The 23290-nt window shown below is 31.9% G+C and overlaps 1 protein-coding gene across 1 annotated transcript in view; it reads left to right on the forward strand.

Moving 5' to 3' along the window:
* Nucleotides 1-23290, forward strand: part of LOC115881542 — a 457389-nt gene that overhangs the window by 12234 nt on the left and 421865 nt on the right. The gene's annotated exons all lie outside the window — the stretch shown is intronic.

Raw genomic sequence — 23290 nt, forward strand, 5'->3', positions numbered from 1 at the left:
AACGACAAGATCATTGACAGTGATAGATGTGTCTGTCATTTTAATTTCAAAATAGTTTATTTTATTTTACAAAGAAATAAGTTGGTACAACTGGAACGCATAGCAGGAAATTAATATATTTAAAATTTGACTGATAAGTGATTACTTCAAAATATTGTGGAAAAAAAAACTGTATAAAACTGAAAAAATGTAATCGAGCTATTTTATTTAAAAAAAGCGGTATGCGTTAATACAAAACAAACAAGAACAAAACACCACATACCAATAAAAATATAAAAAAGAACTATTTCTTACTTACAAGCTTTAAGAAACTTCCCTCATTTATTATTATATTTATCAATATAACTTATGTACAAATACAAATTTGTAATATTCCACAGGAATAAATAAAACAAACTAATTTATTAATAATAACACTTACCAAATTTTATACCTTAAATGTTGATTAATTAACTTTAATCTTATTTTTTTAAACCAGTACCTTTTGACGTTATTTTTCTGCAGTACTAAAATTCATTATTTACATATCGTGTGATGTCGTTATTTTACAGCTACTCCAGTTTTTAGTATATGTTTAGTACGATCCTTGTACCATATACGAGATGCACTTATCTACGACGAGATGGTATACAAACTTTATTGATAGTAACTTTATTAGTGTATAAGACTTTCTGCCTGGGCAGCGAGTATTAACGATAAACTGTGCTCTGGGTCTACAGTTAATTTTCCCTCGATTTTTCCTCCAATTGACTTCAAAAGATACAAAACACACGTAATAACACGAATCAAAATGCATCATCTTCCAAAACGCAGGGTATTTGACATAAGTTGACACAAAATTATAACCTATAATTTGGCAAGACTTTGACAAGCCTCAAAAATCTAAAGGCGAGTTCATACGCACTGCGTCCGTTTTCATCGTTCTGTCAAACCAATAAAATTGAAATTTGATCTGTTATTTTTGAAACAAATCAATAAAACTGGTTAAAAACAACAAGAGAGGACGCATGACGGATTTATATTTAAACCCATCCATAGTTAACTTAAAAAATATTCGAATTTTTTTAGTAAAATAAATAGATTGGTTTGGGACATCATCTTCTGTTCTTCTGTCATCGTCTGTCGAAATCTTACCTGAGAAAAAAAACAGTTAGTTAATAAAGTTTTAAAGTTTTCTTAAAAAAAATATCAAAATTACAAGAACTGTCCTGAAATCAAAACTATAATTAGGTAATTACTTAAGATGGCCTGTACTTACTTTTTTATAAATATTGGAATTTTAATCGTACAGGGTGTTCAAAATTCTACGCCAAACTTTCTAAAATATAAAATAATTACTTTTTCATTGTTTTAATGGACCACCTTGTATCGGCTATGTTTAATAGATAGATAATTTTAAGTTATATAAAGCCATATTCTGACGATATACTTTTAAACAAAAAATTAAAAACCTGTCAAAAAAAATCGCGAAAAAATCGCAAATAGATGTGTTTCTGGGATTGAAATATACCCCTTAAAATATTTGCACTTATGTAAGACTCAATATGTATAATAAATACCTTGGACAGTACACGGAAAGACACCCCGTATACTAGCGATCCATACTCAAAGAGTTTAATAAAAAATAAGACACATTTTTCAAAATCTGCCTAGCAAAATAGGAAATAAAAAATCCATGAGCCGGAAAATCTAATTCCATTTTTTTGGCATGCGCAATTTGCACAATAATATATGTGAATTTTTCAAATTATTGACCTTAGCCCTCGTTTATTATTATTTTTATTTTTCCACTCGGAAAATCCAAAGATAAATTGCTAGAACGCTAGTCGTTTGGCTCGAACAGGGACGGAGGATGCAAAAAGTAGGAGGAAGCACATAGTGAGAGGAGGTGTTTTTTTTTTCGTTCAAAATTTATAGCAGCTCAGCGAGGGGTCGTCTCGGACAACAAATTCTACGAAAAATATGTTCTCCATTGTGCTATGAAATATTTCGAAATTTTGAAGTCCCCTTCTATGTACAGGGTGTCCCATTTTAGTTGAAATCATATTGAATCATCTCCGTTATCAGTGAAGATAGAAGGGTGCGGTTTGCACAAACTTGTCCCACTTTTTTGTTATATGGAAGATGCCGTAAGCAACATTTTCATAGCTCTTTTCGTTTCTGCGCTACAGGGTCTTTCTGGAAATTTTGCATTTTGGGACACTCCCTGTATCTCTGTTATTGTTAAAGGTATTAAGAAGGTTAAAACTGTTTATGGTAGAACTTTTTACCTAGAATACAGTGGCGTAGTCTGTTATTCTACGAAAAGAATATTTTAAAGATAAAGTTATGTTTTCTTAAACGGAACACCTTGTATATTTATAAATTGTATGATCTGGCTTGCCATAAGCTTCTCAAATATGTATATACAGGGTGTTTCAAAACAAATGCGAAAAACTCCAGGGGGTGATTCCTTGTTCAAAATAAAGGGTAGTTTGCTTTATAAACGTTGGGTCAAAAGTCAACCATTAGGGAGATATCGCGGTACAAAGATGGCGGAAAAATGATGATTTTATTCTTTATCTTGAAAACGAAAAACGATAGACTAATGAAATTTTATGGAAGCATTACTGTTATGAAAACATACTTTCTGGCAATTTTCTCACTTTTTTAAAATGAGTGGAAGGTGTTGAAATAAACTACCCCTATCATTCTTGTTAACGAAATTAAAAAAAAAGTTTATCAAACACATGCAAAAAAAAATTATTTGGATAGTTTAGTTTATTTAGAAACTTTTTTATCTCTTGTGTTTTTTTGATAAAACTCACCGACTTGAAATTAAAAAATAAAATGTAAAGCATTACATATCAGGACAAAAAACATTTTTAGATAAAGAATGTAGTGGGCTGCTCTAATTTTTTTAGGAAAAAATCTATTCGGCCGCTGTCACTTTTTAGGATGTTTCTAATATTATTTTATTGAAATTACTCTACTGCAATACGTAATTATCTAAATTCTTATTATTATCGTTATTATCACTAGATTCTTTATCTAAAATGTTTTTGATCCTGACATGTAATGCTTTACATGTTATTTTTTAATTTCAAATCGGCGAGTTTTATGAAAGAAACACAAGAGATAAAAAAGTTTCTAAATAAACCAAGCTATCCAAATCAATTTTTTTGCATGTGTTTGATAAGATTTTTCTTTAAATTTCGTTAACAAGAATGATAAGGGTAGTTTATTTCAACCCCTTCCACTCACTTTAAAAAAGTGAAAAAATTACCAGAAAGTGTGTTTTCGTAACAGTAATGCTCCCATAAAATTTCATTAGACTATCTCTTTTCGTTTTCAAGATAAAAAATAAAAACATTATTTTTCCGCCATCTTTGTACCGCGATATCTCCCTAATGGTTGACTTTTGACCCAACGTTTATGAAGCAAACTACCCTTTATTTTGAACAAGGAATCGCCCCCTGAAGTTTTTCGCATTTGTTTTGAAACACCCTGTATATCACTCTATATTTATTTTGATTATTAATTGTAATATTTAAAAGTTTTTATTAAAAGATCATATACAGACCGGACCACCGTAATAGTAACGTAGGGAGAACCGGACGAATTAGCGTATACCCGTCCGCCGGATAAAAGCAGGCGAAAAAATGCGATAAAATAAAAATAGGCAGATATGTGATAAGAATGTTTCGGAATTTGTATTTATTCGTGTTTTAATAGCCAAAACGAATACATAGATTCTCGCGACAGTTCTCGTGTAAAATTTATTTTTTAAGTAAAATAATCTTCGTAAACATCCATTTACGAAGTTCGTGAGAAAATTCAAATTGTAAAATGGTATTTCCAAAATAGGTCTTATCGGAATATACAAACAATTTTTCCACAAACTTTTGTAAATAGGCCAATTCCATCTTTACCTACTGTATCAAGAGTTATTAATAATTTTGAAACACATGGGTGCGTGTTCCCACAAAGACACAAAAAGCCTGATGTGTTGATTAATGAAGAACAGGAGTTAAAGCAAGTGTTTATTTGTGCTACCGCGGATCAAAATCCCACGTTTTCAAGTAATCAAATTGCTGAGGTGGTTGCCCTGCACAATGCCCGAATTGTTCAAGGATATTTGAACATTACTTTTCCCAACCGTTTAATTAGTGGACATGGAACTATTTTGTGGCCCGCTAGATCACCAGATCTTTCTCCTAATGATTTCTTTTTGTGGGGTTATGTAAAATCCAAAGTGTATGGTCATAATAGGGCTAATAATCTGGATGAGCTTCAAGTAAAAGTACGAGAGGCTTTCCAAACTATTAGCCCTAATATGTTAGCCAATGTGAGACGGGGATTTTACGACCGGCTAGGCTTCTGTCTAGCACAAGAAGATGGTCTTTTTGAACACATGTTATAACTTTTTCTTATTTAGAGTAATATTTTAGTTTTTTTTTGGGTTTAGAGAATTTATTTATTTTTAGTTTTGGCTTGTAAACACACTCAAATAATAAATATATAAGTATTTTCATTTTAAATGTTACCTTAAGTGAAGGTAAACACTTAAAATGAAAATAATAAATATTTGGCACTCCTCGCGTCGTATTCCTAGTCTGTCACGACCGACCCGTCCAAGCACAACTGCAACTGCGTACTGCCTGACCAGACCAGCCGACTAGCCGACAGTGAATCTCGAGTAGGTACGAACGCAAAACGGGTAAACGTAAATTCGTCCGGCAACTTGCTATGTTACTAGTAGCCTGGTCTTCTCTGTATATTAGTAGGCCATGATTGGTAATAAAAGAAACTAAAGAATTATTAAAAGTATATACTGTTATCTGTCTTTTGTTTCGTTTTGGCAGTCACTAATAAATTCTTTTTATATTAAGAAAAGTTAACCCTCTACTGCTATTTGTAAACCTTAGAAGCTATCGTACTTATATTTAGCTAATTTACTTCAAATGTACTTTCAGCAAGTTGGAGCCCCCCTCACAAATTGGAAATATTAGAATTTTGTTAAACTATTATTTCTCAAATCAATGAATAGGAACCAATGGACCCATACGATGGCCTCCCTGATTCCCGGATTTGTCCGTTCTTGATTTCTGATTTTGTGGATTTTTGAAATATGAAATATATCGTGGCAACTACAACAATGTCGAACACCTGGAAAATGCTTTAATAATTCAAGCTTTTAGATATTTGTCAACCCATCCCGTTATAATAAATTCCGTTATTAAATAAAAGAAGAATATATTCAGAGATTCAGTGGTAACAGTTCAAAAGTAAAATATATCAATCTCAAATAAAATTTTGTTAATTTTTGTCAAATGTGTATGGCGAAGTGTATGGCTATTTAATAGACACCATTTTGATTTTTTTGTTATTTATCACGGCCTACTAATAAGAAAATGACATAATTTAAATATTGCAGTTAATAGTAAAAATAAATATAGAGTGATATATATTTTTGAGAAGGTCATAGCAAGACGTATCATATGATTTATAAATACACAGGGTATTTCATTTGAAAAAACATAACTTTAGTTCATATTTTTAAAAATATTTTTTTCGGAGAAAAACAGACTACGCCACTGTATTTTATGTAAAAAGTTCTACAAGAATCAGTTTTCACTTCCTCGATATCATCCAGAATAACGGAGATACAGGGGCTATCCAAAATTGCAAAATTTTCGAAAATACCCTGTAGCTCAGAAACGAAGAGGGCTATGAAGTTTTTGTTTATAGCATCTTGCGTTTGACAAAAAAGTGGCACAGGTTTGTGCAAACCGCTTCCTCCTATTTTTACTAATAACGGAGATACCGTATCAGCTAAAATGGGACACCCTGTACAAAGTGTCCTATTTTCGTGTGTTTACAGGGTTTCTCATTTATGAGTAGAGATACAAGACTGCGATTTTCACATCACTGTGCTACTTTTGTTTATAAAACTAAAGACGTTGTTCTGATGATCTTTTTAGTTCCTGAAATACAGAGTGAATTTAAAAAAAATCTTGACCTCCCTCGTATCTCGAATATTATATAACATAAAAACTGAGTTCCGGTAGAGTTTTTCACGTAGAATCCCTTTGAATAAGAAGACTAAGGAAGGAGCATATCAAAAATCTTAGGTACACCGCGATGGGCCTCAAATATGGCCGATATTAAATTCCGGTTTATCAGTGTCGTTCTAATTTTATTTAAAAAATGTAAAACTATGATGTAGGGTAGACGTGGGGTAGACTCAATAATTTGTTGTTTTATTTTACGTTGTGAATAAATGTTGGTAGTTATTAAAAATGTTATAAAAATATATAATTCTAATAAAAATAGATAAGTTATAATAAGTATCTATTAACACAAACATCCGATACGCTACTGAAGCAGGTAAGTCAAATTAACGTATCTAAATTCTTTGACATCTAATCTTTTGACAAGTAATAAATAAAAGCTAAAATGCAAGAAAAATATATAATTTAGTTAATTTAAGTGAATTTCATAAATGATCGGTTTACTACACGTATGTATATTATATAGTCACTTACTAGCGAAAAGTTGTTCCATTATTTCACTCAATTTTTGCCGAGATCTACCGCACGCTACACAACCAACTATTTTAGAGTCTTTTTCGATAAATCGCGATAGTGTCACTGTTAATTTAAGTTCTGCCACAATTTCCATCTAGATTTACTACCTTTATACAACTATCAGTAGTAGAATAAATAATAAATAACATAAAATAAGCTTCGTAAAGACTGACAAATCCAAAAAATTTCAAATCAAATTCAAATGTGTCAAATGAATCGTCAAACAGAACTGTCAAGGATCCCCACCCTAGAGAGCTTTTATGGTGGCTTTTCCGCCCACCATGCATGAATACATGGATATGGCATTATGCTCCTTCCTTATTCTTCTTATTCAAAGTAGAATCCAGTTGTGTAACTAGTTTTTCTAGCTTTTATAACTGAGTGCGCCAAGACGACAATCATTCGTGCCATAAACTTTATTACGACTGATATCGGAGACTGAGAACTAACTTCTGCAAAACCGTCTCAGATACTGGCCTTTGCCAAGACACTGTATGACTAGAACTCAAGAAAGGGTACACAATAGAACTATAAGATGGCAGTACCTACATGCTGCATTCGCTAGCTGAACATTTCTTTGGTTGGTCAATTATTAAAAAAAAATATTAAAGAAGATCGTATTTAATTTTTATAAAATGCTTATAGTATGATAAAAAAAACGCCGTCAGCGATGGCTATGTATAGTAACGAAGATTGTTGTCATTTTGTATGTATAATTATATAAAATTTATATGTGAAATAGTAATAGATTTAAAGGGTTTGACAAAAGTTGATTATAGTTTTCTAATGTACTATTTTCCAAGAAACAACCTCCTCTAAGAAAAAAATCTTTTTCTGTAATTGAAGCAACATAACTTGTAGAGGCGTTTAAAAATCTTGACTGATTATTTTCGCTTCTTGTACATTTCTCGAGAGTTTTGCGCTTTGTTTTTTTGTGTGTATTTGAGCTTGTTGTCGCTTTATATCAACTTGTTGAAACTACCCTTTACTATTCCGTTACCGTCAGCAATCGTTCCCAGAAAACGCTAAAAATAAAATAATTCTTCAGTGAAAATGTTTCTATCGTACCTTTCTTTTATACTTTTTGTATGTTTGAGAAGAAAATTGTTAGTTGTGTAGTTTACAGCAGAGAAAAAATCGATATAAGACATTAATACCGTAATTTGTTACACGTAAATAGATCTGAATAACAGCAAATAAACCGAGTATTTGTTATACAGGGTAGTTCACCACATACGACACGGAGTATTGTAGCTAAACGATTAGATTTTTACAAATTGTAAGTTTTGGGTTCGTTGAAGGACTATTAGAGCTACAATTTGAAAATATTTTTACAAGACACAGAGTGTTCCAAATAAGTAAAAAATATTATAGTTGTATTTTTTTAAATGGAAAAATGGAACATCCTGTATATTATTTTATTTTTAGATTCTACGATTAAAATAAAGGTAAATTTGATTAAGGTTTATCACACTTAAACCTTACCGTTTTTTAAATATTTTCAATTTTATGAAATTGCAGTAAAAATTTTAAGGCTTCATTTCTCAAAGGGTATCGAACTTTTTAATACTAAATAATTACTGAAGTTTATGTATTGCCCAGATATTGTGTTGCAATAATAAACAAAATACTACTTTATACAGGGTGTCTAAAAATTTATATTAAATAATTACTAGCTTTAAACGGCAATAACTTGTTTAATTTAAATGGAATACCCTGTATATTTTACGAAAATCAGATGCACAATTTAATTGTCTATCAAATTGTATTATACCATTTTTACCTATCTCTTCAAGTTTTCGTAGAAGTAGCGTTTTCTTATAAATTAGACCTCATTTATCACTATACCCATGGAATATTGACATTTAGATTATTTTTCAAAATGTAATAAATTTTCAGAGTACCAGATACTAATATTATCGATATAATTCGCTTATTTCATTAAAAAAAATAAGAAAAATTGTTTAAATTGTTAAATATCACCAATTAATATAATCCCAGTATTTAAACTACATTAATTGGCTGTTTACGTTGATTAATAACAATTGCTCGAAATACTAAAGAACTAAATTTTTATTAGACAGTGTGGTAGACAGTGTGGTAGAAAATAACACCTTATAATATTTTATATCATTCTTTGACAAATGCTTATTTATAACAACAGAGACGTTCATTTTTATAATTTATTATTGTATTGATTTCTGAGTCAAATCCACATTTATTTAGAAACATTTATTAATTAAAACAATTAAGTATGTAATTAACTAATTGTTAGGCGGAAATAATAGGCGGAGTATACTAGTAATTAGTAACAACTGGTACACTCTTTTACAAAGATTTAAATAGTTTTCTTTTTGTAAACAAATGGGCTTGCAATATTATTATTTTTACCACCTGTATATTTTGTACATATGTTGCTTTAAAAATATCTGAAATGTCAATATTCTATGGGTATAGTAATAAATGAGGTCTAAATAATAAGAAAATGCATTTTCTACGAAAACTTAAAGTAATAGGTAAACAATGGTATAATACAATTTGATAGACAATTAAATTGTACATCTGATTCACGTAAAATATACAGGATGTTCGATTTAAATTAAACAAGTTATTGCTGTTGAAAGCTAGTAATTATTTAATATAATTTTTTGAACACTCTGTATAAGGTAGTATCATTTTTATTATTGCAACATAATATCTGATCAATAAATAATCTTCAGTAAATATTTAGTATTAAAACCTTTAATTTAACCCTTGGAGAAATAAAGCCTTCAATTTTTTACTGCAATTTCACAAAATTGAAAATATTTCAAAAACGGTAAGGTTTAAGTGCGATAAACCTTAATCAAATTTACCTTTATTTCAGTCGTAGAATCTAAAAATAGAATAAAATACGGTTATATAAGGTGTTCCATTAAAAAAAATACAACTATAATATTTTTTACTTATTTGGGACACTCTGTATATTGTAAAATTAGTTTTAAATTGTAGCTCTAATAGTCCTTCAACGAACCCATAACTTAAAATTTGGAAAAATCTAATAGTTTAGCTACAACACTCCGTGTCGTATGTGGTGAACAACCCTGTATTTTTAAAAAACCTTTGAATAAAAAGAATAAGGAAGGAGTATAAAATGATATCCATGTGTTCATGCATTAGGGACGGAATCGACATTATGAACCCCCATTTGTGACAGTTCCGTTTGACATTTCAATTGACACATTTGAAATTTTGCAGATTTTTTGTGCTGTTTTGAACTTTATTTTATCATATTTATTATTTATTCTAATTTGTTTTATTTAGAGGTAATAAATTTGGAAGGGTATTTTTTTTATATTATTAAATAAGGAAATAATATTCACCGATAAGAAATTATACAGGGTGAGTCTTAAATAAGTGCAAACATTTTTAGGAGTGGTATATATTTCGATCCCAGGAATACGTCTATGACGTTTCGAAAAAAAAGTGATAATTGAATATCGTGCATTTTCTTTTAAATTTTTCTGTATATTTTAGAACACTTGTTAGAAAATCTTTGCACTTATTTAAAACACCCTGTATAATATGAGTTACAAGTAGTAACCAAGTAGTAACCCAATCAATTATGAAATTCTCTTAGAATTAACTAATTATATATCTTTTCTTGCATTTCGTTTTTATTATTTTATTATTAAATAACTATAATATAATAATTTTATTATTAAATAATAATATAAATAAATAATAATCTATTATAACTTATCTATTTTTAGTAGATATTTTTTTAACAATCTTAATACATATATCTAAAAAAAAACTAACAAATTATTGAGTCTACCTTACATTATACCGGGTGTTTCTCAAAAGTTGCTCACCTCTATAACTTTTTTATTTTCTCAGATAAAAAAAGCCAGATTTGGTATATTAGAATACGACATAAATCAGGATTGATTGACGTATTCAAATGTTTTCGATTACTTCCTGTTTCACCGGAAATTACTACAACTTTTGTAAAATCGCTATTTTTGGGGCTTACTCAACCGGGTCTCACAATGCAAATTCACCTCAAATATCCACTTAGTTGGTCATTGGCAAGCACTCTCTCATTGTACATGAAAATAACAAAACAAACATTTATTGATCTGGATAAAAAAGTGAAATAGTAAGACTCACCCGGGGGTACTCCGCCCCCTAGCCACTGACATCACTGATATTCTATTCAATATATCCCATTCCATCTAATTCAAATATTATTAGAATCTATAGGTTAATAATCTTCAACAACTAGCTAGTGTCACCTGAAATAGTATAGGGGCTTCCCCCGGACGAAATTCTGCCGCTAAACAGATTCGCATCCCAATCAAATAAGCTAATAAAATCTCTATCCTAAGCTCACTACCCAACGCCGCATCGTCAATCGAGAAGACATTATGGAGACCTCAAACTCTCAAGACCAACTCGAAGGCAGGACGTCACAAGAGGTTTTCTTCCTGTGGTCGAACGACCCCGTTGGCTTACAGTCAAACGACTTGCAACTATGTTAGTCAAAAGACTCGCAACCCCCATTTGTCAGCTCTGTGACAAAACACAACACTACACAGCCGGCCGGCCTATCAACTACTGACCGACCTGCCGCACGCCGGCAAGCTAAGCCTCCTCTTACATCACAATTTTACCTGATCACAAATATTTACATCGCTTGCCAATGATCACACTATTTTCTCTAATCGACTTTCAAATAGAGTGTTTTAGCATTACTAGATAAATAAATAGAGAGTTTCCGAAGGAATGCATATTGTTTATTAGAATAATGAATAAATAAAAGCATTATTATGACGAACTTATTTTCCAAGTTTTACACTTTTGATTTTTAAATGGCACCCTCGGTCATTTTTTACTTTATTTGATAGAAAATGACACTCTGAATAGAATTGAATGAAACTGAAAACAGTTGATTTTTTCCCTTTAAAAAAACCGTATTTTATATTTAAATCTAGAGTACCATAGCCATGTTAAAAACACCAATTTACAGTTACAGGAGCCTTGGATAAAAATATTTGATAGTCTAATGATTTTCGTTGTTAAAAGATGCCCAAATCTTATTTTTAATAACATCATATATTATATTATACGATAATATTATCATATTTCAATTTTTTCTGGCACGAGGGTAGCTCATTAATATATTTGGAAAAAGCATGTTTTTACGAATAATTTGGTACTTCACACTTGGTATTTCGAGTCAAACTGTCATTACATTTATGGCCATGACACTCTAAATTGGAATTTAAAATGCTATTTCTTTTAATTAAAAATGTCAAAAGTTGACATATATGATATGTTATAAAGTTGTAGTCATTTCCGGCGGAACAGGAATTGACCGAAAAAAATCTAAATACGTCAATAAATCCTAATCTACGTAATATTTATACTAACATACAAAATCTCGTTTTTTTAGCTGAAAAAATAAAAAGTTATAGGGGTGAACCTCTTTTTAGAAACTCACGGTATTTCTATTTTTACACGTTTCAAATAAAAATTAGTACGGCACTGATGAACACAAATTTAAGCTACAGTACGTCTATCCGTTCTGTAGCTACGGGCATCCGTAAGGGAGCAAACGATATTCTCTCCTTGTTTCTCGTAAAAAATTAGACGACGCGTCCTATCAATAAAAATTCGACAAATGTGCCAGTAGCCAATGAAATGAGTGGGCGGAGTATTTTGCGGTGATATACTTGTCAAGTCCACGTATAAAGTATATTGCTGTTTATTTAAATGATTTTTGTCCGCATTCACAGATCCAGTAGACGTACTTTACCCAAGTTTGTTGATTTGCTTCTTCCGTAATCTTTTTATTTTATAATTTGGCTCGCCTGAAAAAAAGCCACTCTTTTACTATCGTGCCTCGGTGGTACGAAAATACTACCATTGCACGCAAGCCGCTATCTCCCGTTCGGGACTTAATATCTAACCGACACTTTCCGACAAGTCGGAATTAACTATCTCTGCACTGTGGTTGTTATTTTGTGGATCTGCCCAAGCTCACCTGATGATGAAGTAGGGCTCCGAAACCGGTAGTGAGAGCAGGTTGATCCACATTATGACAAACACAGCGTAGAATTAAATTTCTATATCAACAGTTAAGTGGCAAGAATCCTTATATAATTTTATTATTTGTTTAATTATTAAAAGTATTTAAAGGTTAATACTAAATAATACTTATCATAAAAAACGTCTATACCTTTGTTGTAGGTTCATGTCCCGAAAACGTATGAGTATTAAGAACCTATAAACTTTTTATAATACCGTATACTCTGAAAAGGGTCAAAATTGAATAAAGTAGCAACCGGTCTTAGCACTCTGAAGGAAATTTTACGGCCATTGAACTGCCTTTATACTAAGAGCCCTATCGATAAAGTCCATCGGTGGTAAATGGAACAAAAAAAAATGTTTTCGAACGTAAAAACCGATTTATACTAAGAAAAAAATAAGATGGATAGTGTTGAGACAAGTCGTAACATTAAATAAAAATTCTTTAATAGATACCATACGATCGAAAAAAACGGCGTCAAAGAATTTATGTAGTTTGGAAAGGGTAGGTCATTTTCTTTCTGAATAGGAATGGTCATATACAAAAGAATTAATTGAACTGAGAATAGAATTCGTGGTGTATGACTTGTCCTTGGGTCATCGCACTGTATAGTAAAGCCATGTTTTAGTCCAACTCTAATATATTTAGTCTATCTTATCCTAATCACACACTACGTTCTATCTGGAGCTGGCAATACACTCTATCCAGAATCCAGAGCCACTATATCTGTCCGATATCGAGTTTCTCGCTGGTAAACTAAATTATCTGGCCTGCGGAAGGCCGATTAATGGAGAGATAAGAAAAATAAGATTAATAGATCGGAAAGGAGAAAAAAATTTAAGCGAGGCCTGTCCAGAAATAATGTGTTGCCGACCAGCGAAACTTTTTAGGAAACTTGTTAGGAAAAACATGCGTGTTTGGTTGTTTTTGTACGTGATCGTTATACGTATTCGATCTCTAAGAATAGATGAGATGTTACCGTCCCAAAAACAAAAATGTTTTTAGTGTATATCGGGTGGTTTTCATAAATGGATTACCTCTATAACATTCTTATTCTTTTATACAGGGTCATTGGCGTAACTACAAGGGTGCCCGGATGTGCCGCCCTCTCCCCCAGGTACTGTTGGGCACCCCCCAGAGAAATCCTGAATTATGACTCCTGGCTACGTATTAATTTTTATTTGCTTGTGATGCAGTAAAAATTACGTTTTCTAGTTTTGTTTAGTTAATATTATTTTGTTGTGTTCAAAAAATGTGTTAATTTTTATTTTTTTAGAAAATTTGTAGGTATTTTTAAGCAATCTACGGGAACACGGCTTCATAACCAAGTCTATGAAATTTATTGATAGAGAAATTCATGTAAACGTTTTATTCAAAAAATGTGTTTTTTTAAATTAATTTCCTTTTTGGAAAAACAAAATCCATAGGCCCCCCTTGGGCTCAACTCCAGGCCCCCTCAGGCCCACCCCAGGATAAATTGGTGGTTACGCTAATGTACAGGGTCCGGCAATAATGCGTGGGGCATCTGTAGCTCCTATAATAAAAAAGTCAGGAATTTTGTTTAAGTGCAAACCTAAAGTATGTATTATATATTTCAGGAAAATATTTTAACTTCTACAGGGTGGCTCAAAGAAGTGTGAGTGGATCGGGATTTTTTTTTTTTAAATGGAACACCCTGTATATTATTGCATTTTTGCTTCCTTTTTGATCACTTTATATAATGCTAAAATATTATTAAATATGCTTTGATGGATTCAAAGATATTAATCAATAAATAAATAATTATATAATATATTTTTTTCAGCCTTTTTTAAAAAAAATATTAAAAATACAAGAAATGTCCTGAAATCGAAACTGTATTAGGTATTTACCGTAGTGGATCTGTACTTATTTTGCTACAAATATCGTAATCTTACGCCATACAGGGTGTTCAAAATTCTATGCCAAACTTTCTAATATATAAAATAGTTTTTCTTCGTTTTTTTAAATAGAACACCCTATAAAAATATTATTTATTTCTTGAATGGAGAATTAAGAAATAAACACTTTTTGTATTTAAAGTATTTCAAAATTTTTAACGGGTTCGCAGATATTATATTTATTTCATATGGAATTTTCCACAGTAAATCTTTAGCAAAGCCATCAAATTATTTTTCATGGATTTTTCTCTCGCATTTTACCGTTGAAAGTAATAAAATGTAATAAAACCGCGAATATTTACGAAACTGCTAAAATTTTTGAAGTTCTTTAAATACAATTTTTTTTTACTTTTTAATTCTCCATCTAACAAAGAAATAATATACAGGGTGTTCTATTAAAAAAACGAAAAAAAACTATTTTATATTTTAAAAAGTTTGGCATAGAATTTTGGACACCTTGTGTGTGTGACAAAACTTTCAAGATTTGTCTGTTAACATGGTAGTGTGGCCTTTATATAATTATAATTAAAATAATTTACTGAGCGGTAGGCAGAACTTGGATAATGAGAACACCGACTTTTCAGAGCGTAAATATAGTTTCGTTTATATATAAAAAAACAAAATATAGCCAGCTAAAAATAGAAATTAAGGCATCGCACTTTTATGGTAACTTCATTCTAAACAGTTTTTACGATCTTCTGAAAAAAAACAATTTAAGGGCGGAAACACATGATACACTTTTAACAAGCTAGGTTTGTTGTCTGCTCTAAAATATTCCATTACATGTGGTTTAAGATTAGTACGATATTTGTTTCAAAGTAAGTATAGACCCACTACAGTAAATACCTAATATAATTTTGATTTTAGTACATTTCTAGTATTTTTAATATTTTTCATTTAAAAAGGCCGAAAAGAATTATTTTTGTATTTATTTATTAATATCTTTGAAACCGTCTAAACATATTTAACAATATCTTAGGATTATGTAAACTGATTAAAAAGGAAGCCAAAAATGCAATAATATACAAGGTGTTCCGTTTAAAAAAAATATCTCGATCCACTCACACTTTTTTGGGCCACCCTGTAGAAATAAAAATATTTTCCTGAAATACATCCAAATACATACTTTAGGTATGCACTTAAAAACAATCCTAACTTTTTTATTATAGAAGCTACCGATGCCCGACGCACTATTGCCGGAACCTGTATAAGAAAACGAGATTTGGTATAAATATTAGTATACCTGGTGTTACTCAAAATTGGCTTACCCCTATAACTAAAGCAAACGATCTAGCTAGAAAAGGAGCGAAGACTCCACTAACTGGGCCAGAACCGTTCGGCTTTCCAAGTTGAAATTTGAAACCAACTTAAAATGGAACTCAAGAGCGTGGAAGACTCCTCCCGTATCCTGGAATGAGAATTCTCCACCGGTCTAAGACACTGAAACAACCTGGAATCCCATTTTGGTCGGCGAGCCACGATGCCGAGTCGGTGAAGCTGATGCAGGTTTCAGCGTGTATAGAATTGCGTCTATGCGATAACGATATTATTAATTTTTCCCGCCATTTTAGACGTTTGTTGTTTATTTATGTGTGTGTAAATTCGATGATGGAAGGTGATCGACAATTTTGGGAAGAATTCATAAACATTTATCATCTGCATACGTGTCTTTGGAATACAAAGGCTCAAGTGTATTCAGATAGAAATATAAGAAACCAAGCATTATGAAGATCTTGTTCTTCTATAAACAATCTTTTGGACCATTTCCTTTTTGATTTCTTTCTTCTTTTATGGAGTAGGAAGAGTGCCCTAACTACCGCTAATAAAACTGGTGTTTGCAAAACGTACCTCATTTTATTAGTCAAGCAAATAATAACGTACTAGCTTTGAAAATAACTTCACTACGGTTTTTGTGTTGCATGAAATATCGAGTCGATTCAGGCATCGCAACAATTTTCGGTTTGAGTAGGCACCTATGCAACTGATGCAAATTTCATAAAACTTTGAGTCGATGCATGCATCGCAGCGTGCATCAAGGTGTATAGGCCGCTTTATATATTCTACATTCCTCAGCCATATTTGCAAACAAACAAAAAGCGATCGGATTTTGACAATGACAAAATAATATTTTTGCTGGTATTTTACTTGTAGCTTTCTTTGGGCCAGACAGAATACGGAAAAAATTAGGAAAGTCATAGAGAAGAATCAAAGTTTGAAGATATTGAGAAATAGTACAATGGGAAGAAAAGAAATACAAAAGATCAAGGATATGCACGGCAACATAGTAACACACAAACAGGAAATCCTACACTCTATTAAACTTTTCTATCAAGAACTTTACACATCAAAACAGCAGGGGATCAGAACCGACATCCGAAAGGTAATAAATCAGGGGTTGGAAGAAATTCCAGAAATAACCGAGGAAGAAATTATCAGTGCCCTTAGAGATATGAAAAACAAAAGAGCTGCCGGCGACGATGGACTGGTAATAGAGTCAATCCAAGAAGGAGGACCAGAAATCATCAAAGCTTTAAATGTCCTATTTAATAAATGCATTGAAGAAGAAATAACCCCATCACAGTGGAACAACGCAACCATCATTATTGTACACAAGAAAGGTGACGTTACAGACCTTAAAAACTATAGGCCCATCAGCCTTCTTAGCCACGTATACAAATTATTTACTAAAATACTCACCAAGCGTTTGACAAATAAAATAGACTTTTTTCTTTCGAGCGAACAAGCAGGTTTCCGATCAGGTTACGGAACAAATGACCATCTTCTAACAGTCAAGGTCCTTATCGAGAAATGCATTGAGTATAATAGACCACTAATGCTTGTCTTCGTGGATTTCGAGAAGGCCTTCGATTCGGTAGACCAGCGGAAGCTTCTAGAGACACTAAGTGAGAGTCGCATCGATTATCGATACTCCTCAATCATAAGACATATATATGATAATGCCACGGCAAACGTCAGAATATCGACAAATCAATGCACAGATAAATTCAATATCGATCGAGGGGTAAGACAAGGCGACACACTGTCCCCTAAACTATTCGTTGCTGTGCTAGAAAGTATGTTAAAAATAATAAACTGGGATTCAACAGGAATTAACATCGATGGCAAATTGATAAATCATGTCTGTTTTGCAGATGACATTATTTTAATAACAGACAACATACAGGAGGCACAGAATATGCTGGATATGCTGAATGATGCTTCGGAAAAAGTCGGTTTGGAAATTAACTTGTCAAAGACACAATACATGACAAACCTAGCACTAAGTGGAAATTTAGACATTAATAACATACCTTTGGAACAAGTGCATATATATAAATACTTAGGGCATGAGATCGGTATTAGAAGGGATAATCAGACCCACGAAATTCTACGAAGAATAGGTTTGTCGTGGGCGGCATTTGGCAAACTAAGGCATATACTGAGATCTGATATTCCCATATGTTTAAGAAGAAAGATCTTTAACCAGTGTGTCTTCCCTGTCCTCACGTATGGAGCTGAAACGCTTACTTTGAAAAAAAGAACATACATAGAATACAGGTCATGCAACGGAAAATGGAAAGGTCTATGTTGGGAGATAAAATAATACAATACGAAATCGAACAGGAGTAAGAGATGCGGTGATATCTGTCTTACATCTTAAATGGAATTGGGCAGGACATGTGGCTAGGATGACAGATGGACGGTGGACAAAGAGACCTGTGGAATGGAGACCGAGACACGAGGCTTATAGAAGCAGAGGACGACCTCCTAGTCGATGGACAGATGACATTAAGAGGGTGGCTGGAAACTGGATTCAAGTGGCACAAAATAGAAGGAAATGGCTAGAGTTAAGGGAGGCTTTTGTTCAGCAGTGGACGGTATAAGCTAAATGATGATGTTGATGATGATTTCTTTGGGCCGTATTATAAATTTTTACTAATTTGACGGTAGATTTTTGCAAATAACTTTTAGATGTTTGTTCCAAACAAAACGAGATTCTAGACGAAAGTACAACTTTAACGTCTCTTCAAAAAAGGCTGATACAATTTTTGCATAAAATCATCTGGGAAGATAATATTATTTGACCTTTTTAAAATTTACATGGGATTTACTATGTTCCGTGTTCCGATGAACCGCACGGTATATTGCACACCTAACTGATAAGGTGGTCCACCTCATTTTTTATTTTTTCTACATTTTTTATTTTTTTATGATGTGTATTAAAAAATACATACAACCCTCAAATTTCACCCTTCTACCATCAACCCCTATTTTTAATAGCGATATTAATAATTCAATAATTTTCAACCCCGTGAATAAAAATGATCGTTGTCCCATAAAAATATTTATATGACAAAACAACTTTTGCCGGGTCAGCTAGTTTTATTTTAATTTTTTATTTTTCTAAAAATTTTTTGTTAAAAAATCTCAAACATTTAAATTCCATTTATCCAGCTAATCCCAAAAACTTTTTAAATTATGCCCCTCCCCATGAAAGAGAAAACTTCCCCGAAACTTTTTCTAAATTCCACTTCTTCAGATATCCAGTCTCTCCAGATTATTCGTTCCTCGTCTCTCTAACAAACGATCTGAATCTGATCTGCATGCCATCCAGAAAGGGATTGCGGCAAAGCATCAGCTGTCAGCTGTCTGGAAAATTTTCACAAGCCATAGCCTTGTCGCTCTCCTTTCAGGAAGTCCGCCCGCTGTTGGAATTATTCCAGGCGAAGGTGATGGAAAAATGCGGAGAATCTCAAACGGACAGCCGGTTTATAGACGGTTAAAGAATTTGCCAAGATTGTTGTTTAATAGGTATTGATATTTTGTAAAACATTCATTTTGCACTAAATTGGAAAAATATGTTATGAGTATCTACCTTTTCATTTCTATAGTTGTGTACTTTTTTTCGGTGCACCATTTATCATACTTAGAGTATGTTGTATATTCATACTTCTGTTTCGATCTTGCTGGAAGCATTCCAGAAATGGCTCTCAATGCCTCTTCTTCAATGTCAGAGGGAATACTTTCCGAATCGCTCATTTTTTAAACTAGTAGTGACATCCAAAGAATATACCTGGCTAGAAAAAGAATGGACTCTGCCATACTGAAAAATGGTCCTACAGAAGTGGCGCCATCTATTGAGTAGGGCTTGTTTTAAATGGATCGAAGCGCGGGCTTTTTAAATGAGCGTATTTATTAAATTTTACTCTAAAATATATATAATTAAATTTGATTATTAAATCTTATTTTTTACACAAATTCAACTATACTAATAACAATGTGTAATTGTGATGTGTAAAAAATAAGATTTAACAGTACAGTTTATACAATTATTAAATAAAATTAAAGCCAAACATGTGTAAATATTATTTATTATTTAAAGTTTTTATTTATAAGTCAAATATTTAAACATCGTGTATTATAATAAAACAAGACCAACGTAATACGCCCAAAGTTTTGTAAATGGAGTAAATATAAATCGGTACTTAAATAATGGCAAAAATAAAAGACTTACATTATATTTTTAGGGCCACAAACAAAAGGAATTGTCTAATAAAAACACATATAACAAATTATAGTTTGAAAAACGTTTTGATAATCATTTTTGATAATATTATGATTGGCTCTATGACAACGACAATATTTTTGAGAATTTGACAATAGTATGACAATGGCCGTTGGAAACTATGGCAACTACAAAAAAAATCTGATTGAACGCCATCTGGCGATAACTAGTAGGAACTTCTTAACCTAAAAATTAATTGCACTCCCACCTCGCGCCCGAGGCCGGAACTATTTTATTTGAAATTTCCGTGGAAACGGTGGAACCGCTTTTGCTATTTAACTTTCCGGCCCCTGGTGACATCAATATTATTTACTGTCATATTGACATTGCCATGCATGGTGATATTTGAACAAAGATATTAAGGTAATTGATTTTTAGGATAGGTATATAGTTAAGTACAGTAATTTTCAAAATTCATTTGTGTTTTATAGTTAGACGTAGATAAATTATTGTATGTACAGGGTGTCCCACTAAGAATAGCTCTCGGCTATATCTCGGAAAGTATTAACCGTAGGACTTACGGAAAAAAATATTTATAACTAAAGGGGCTATGAGAAACTGCTGGAAATTATTTTCAAGTTTGTAAAACGACCGCTAGGAGGCGCAACTGCTATGGAAAATAAGAAAATAGAATTTTTACAGAATTTTGACTAGATAATGGGTACTATAAATAATAGCTTCATAATCTTCAGTAAATTTTGAATTTTTTTTGTTAAAACTATTTTCCCCTATCTGCTAAAATAAAGTGGTGGGGGAACTATCTTTATTTAAATGTTAATAACTCCGGACTGAATGATCAGAATCCAATCAACGAGGGCTCGTTTAAAAGAGCGTTTCTTACTGTATACTATACCATAAAAATAATAATAATAAGGTTTTGAACGTAGATGCTAGGGGGCGCTTTCTTACAATTTAACAAACATAGCGCGTTTTTTCAAAAAAATTAAATACGATAGTATATGTAATTTTAGCTGATAGTAAAGAGTAGAAAACGCTTAAAAAGTCAGCGAAAAGCGCATCTTGATATTTTTTCAAACCGAAGATATTAGCAAAATTATAATAAATACCAAAAAATAAGCCCTTAATTGCCTTATTTTTACAACACGGTATCAGTAGCCCTTTTGATTATGCCCATTCTAACAAAAAAGTAAGATAGAAACAGTTAGTTTATTTTAAAATCGACGAAATAGCGCTAAGTAATTTTTTGGTACTTTCATTTTACTGTCAAAATATTACAGGAATTCTTTGTTCATCTTTATATTTTGTTAAAAACTGGTTGAAAAAACGCACTATTTTTCCAGACCTTTAAAGTTTTTTTCAGTTGGATTTTCCAGACAGCTGAGAGCTGATTATTCACCCCAATCCTTTTCCGAATGGGATGCAGATCAGATCCTCATCGTTTATTAGGGAACCGGGAACGAAGGGTCTCTTGCGTCTGGATATTTGAACAAGTGAAATTTAGAAGGGAAACTTCTATGACAGTTTCTTAAAGAAGATTTTAGATATAAAAACTTTTTGGTATTAGATAAAATAGAAGAAATTAGTTAAATTAAGGTAGTTTAGTAAAATTATTAAATACTTTTATAATAATTTTATCTTAAATATTTATTGAAGCTATGCAAAAAAGCCACTAATATCTAAAAAGCACTCATTTTACCCCTATTTTAAAGCAAAAACGCAAAAACAATGTCAAATGTATAGCCTTGGTGCATTTCAGTTGATTTTAAAAATTCCGACCGCAGCGCTCCATACGGCAGAAATTAAAAGTGCCCGACTAAATTATTTCACGCGGTCCCGTTACCGTTTATGTTGATCGCACTGAAATAATATTAAAATCGTTGCTTTGTCCTATATTTAAGTATTTTAATTTATTTTTTAACTATGCAGTGTCAAGAACGGTAAACTAATAGGATTGCTCATCCTGTCATGATAGTGTGTATTCTAGTTGCCTATGGTAAACTTATCAAAATAACAGCTGAGAAATTTAGAGTTAATTATTTTATCAATTTTAAATGTGAAAAGGGTGTTTTTAAAGTTTTTAGAGCTATAGAATGTATAAATACGTTCATTTTGTGTTGTGGATTGTGACAAAGTGCTTACTAAGTGCCTACGATATTGTTTATTAATTATTTTAAAGCAAAATATAGAAGTACTCTAAAAAGAATTCTTGCAAAAGGTGATGCTGGGAACTGCTGTTCTTAAAAATGCATTATCCGAGTATTTAATACGATTTATACAGTTAATTTTCTATACTGCATACATATAAGGTGTTTAAATAAATAAACTAAATAATGAACGTTTTGCATTCGGCAACCAATAATGCACGTGTGTGTATTATTGGTTGCCGGATTAGAACTAATAACCATGACAAGGACTACAATGACGTCACAAAGCGAGTAGTTTTCGCATGCACCTGGCGGACACTTTTGGCTGAATGAGCAGTCCTATTAGGTTAACTGTTCTTGATGCAGTGTTATTGAAACTATAAAATTCTCAGGTACGAAATTTGAGCAATATAACGTTGTTTCGGGTAGTAAAAATTAAGTAAAAAAAGAACACGAACTGGCCGACGCGTTATGTTGTGAAAATTTCATATGATATTAAACAAGTTATTGGCTTGTAATTAAAACCCTATTGCTCATTACACAACCAAAAAATTAAATAGGCCTACTCTATGAAAATACAATACCGGGTGCGTCTCAAAAGTGTCTCACCCCTATAACTTTTTTATTTTTACAGTTAAAAAAACGAGATTTGGTATGTTAGTATATGACATAAATTAGGATTGATTGACGTATTCAATTGTTTTCGGTCATTTCCTGTTTCACCGGAAATAAAATACTGGACTGTTTCACCGGAAATAACTGAACTTTTGATTTTTAAATGACACCCTTGGTATTTTTTTACTTTATTTGATAGAAAATTATATTCTGAATAGAATGGTATATCATATGTCAACTTTTGACATTTTTGCATATGGTTTATTTGAAATTATAACTTGCGGTTCGTAATGAAAATTTGACTCCAAATACCAAGTGTCTGGTATCAAATTATTCGTAAAAAAATGCTTTTTCCAAATATGCTAACGAGCCACCCTCGTTCCATTTGAAAAAATTGAGATATGATGAAAAATACGATTTGGGCATTTTTTAACTGGTCAGGA

Source organism: Sitophilus oryzae, unplaced genomic scaffold (assembly GCF_002938485.1).
Source record: "Sitophilus oryzae breed Bouriz unplaced genomic scaffold, Soryzae_2.0 scaffold_172_pilon_pilon, whole genome shotgun sequence".
Classification (NCBI taxonomy): Eukaryota; Metazoa; Arthropoda; class Insecta; order Coleoptera; family Curculionidae; genus Sitophilus; species Sitophilus oryzae.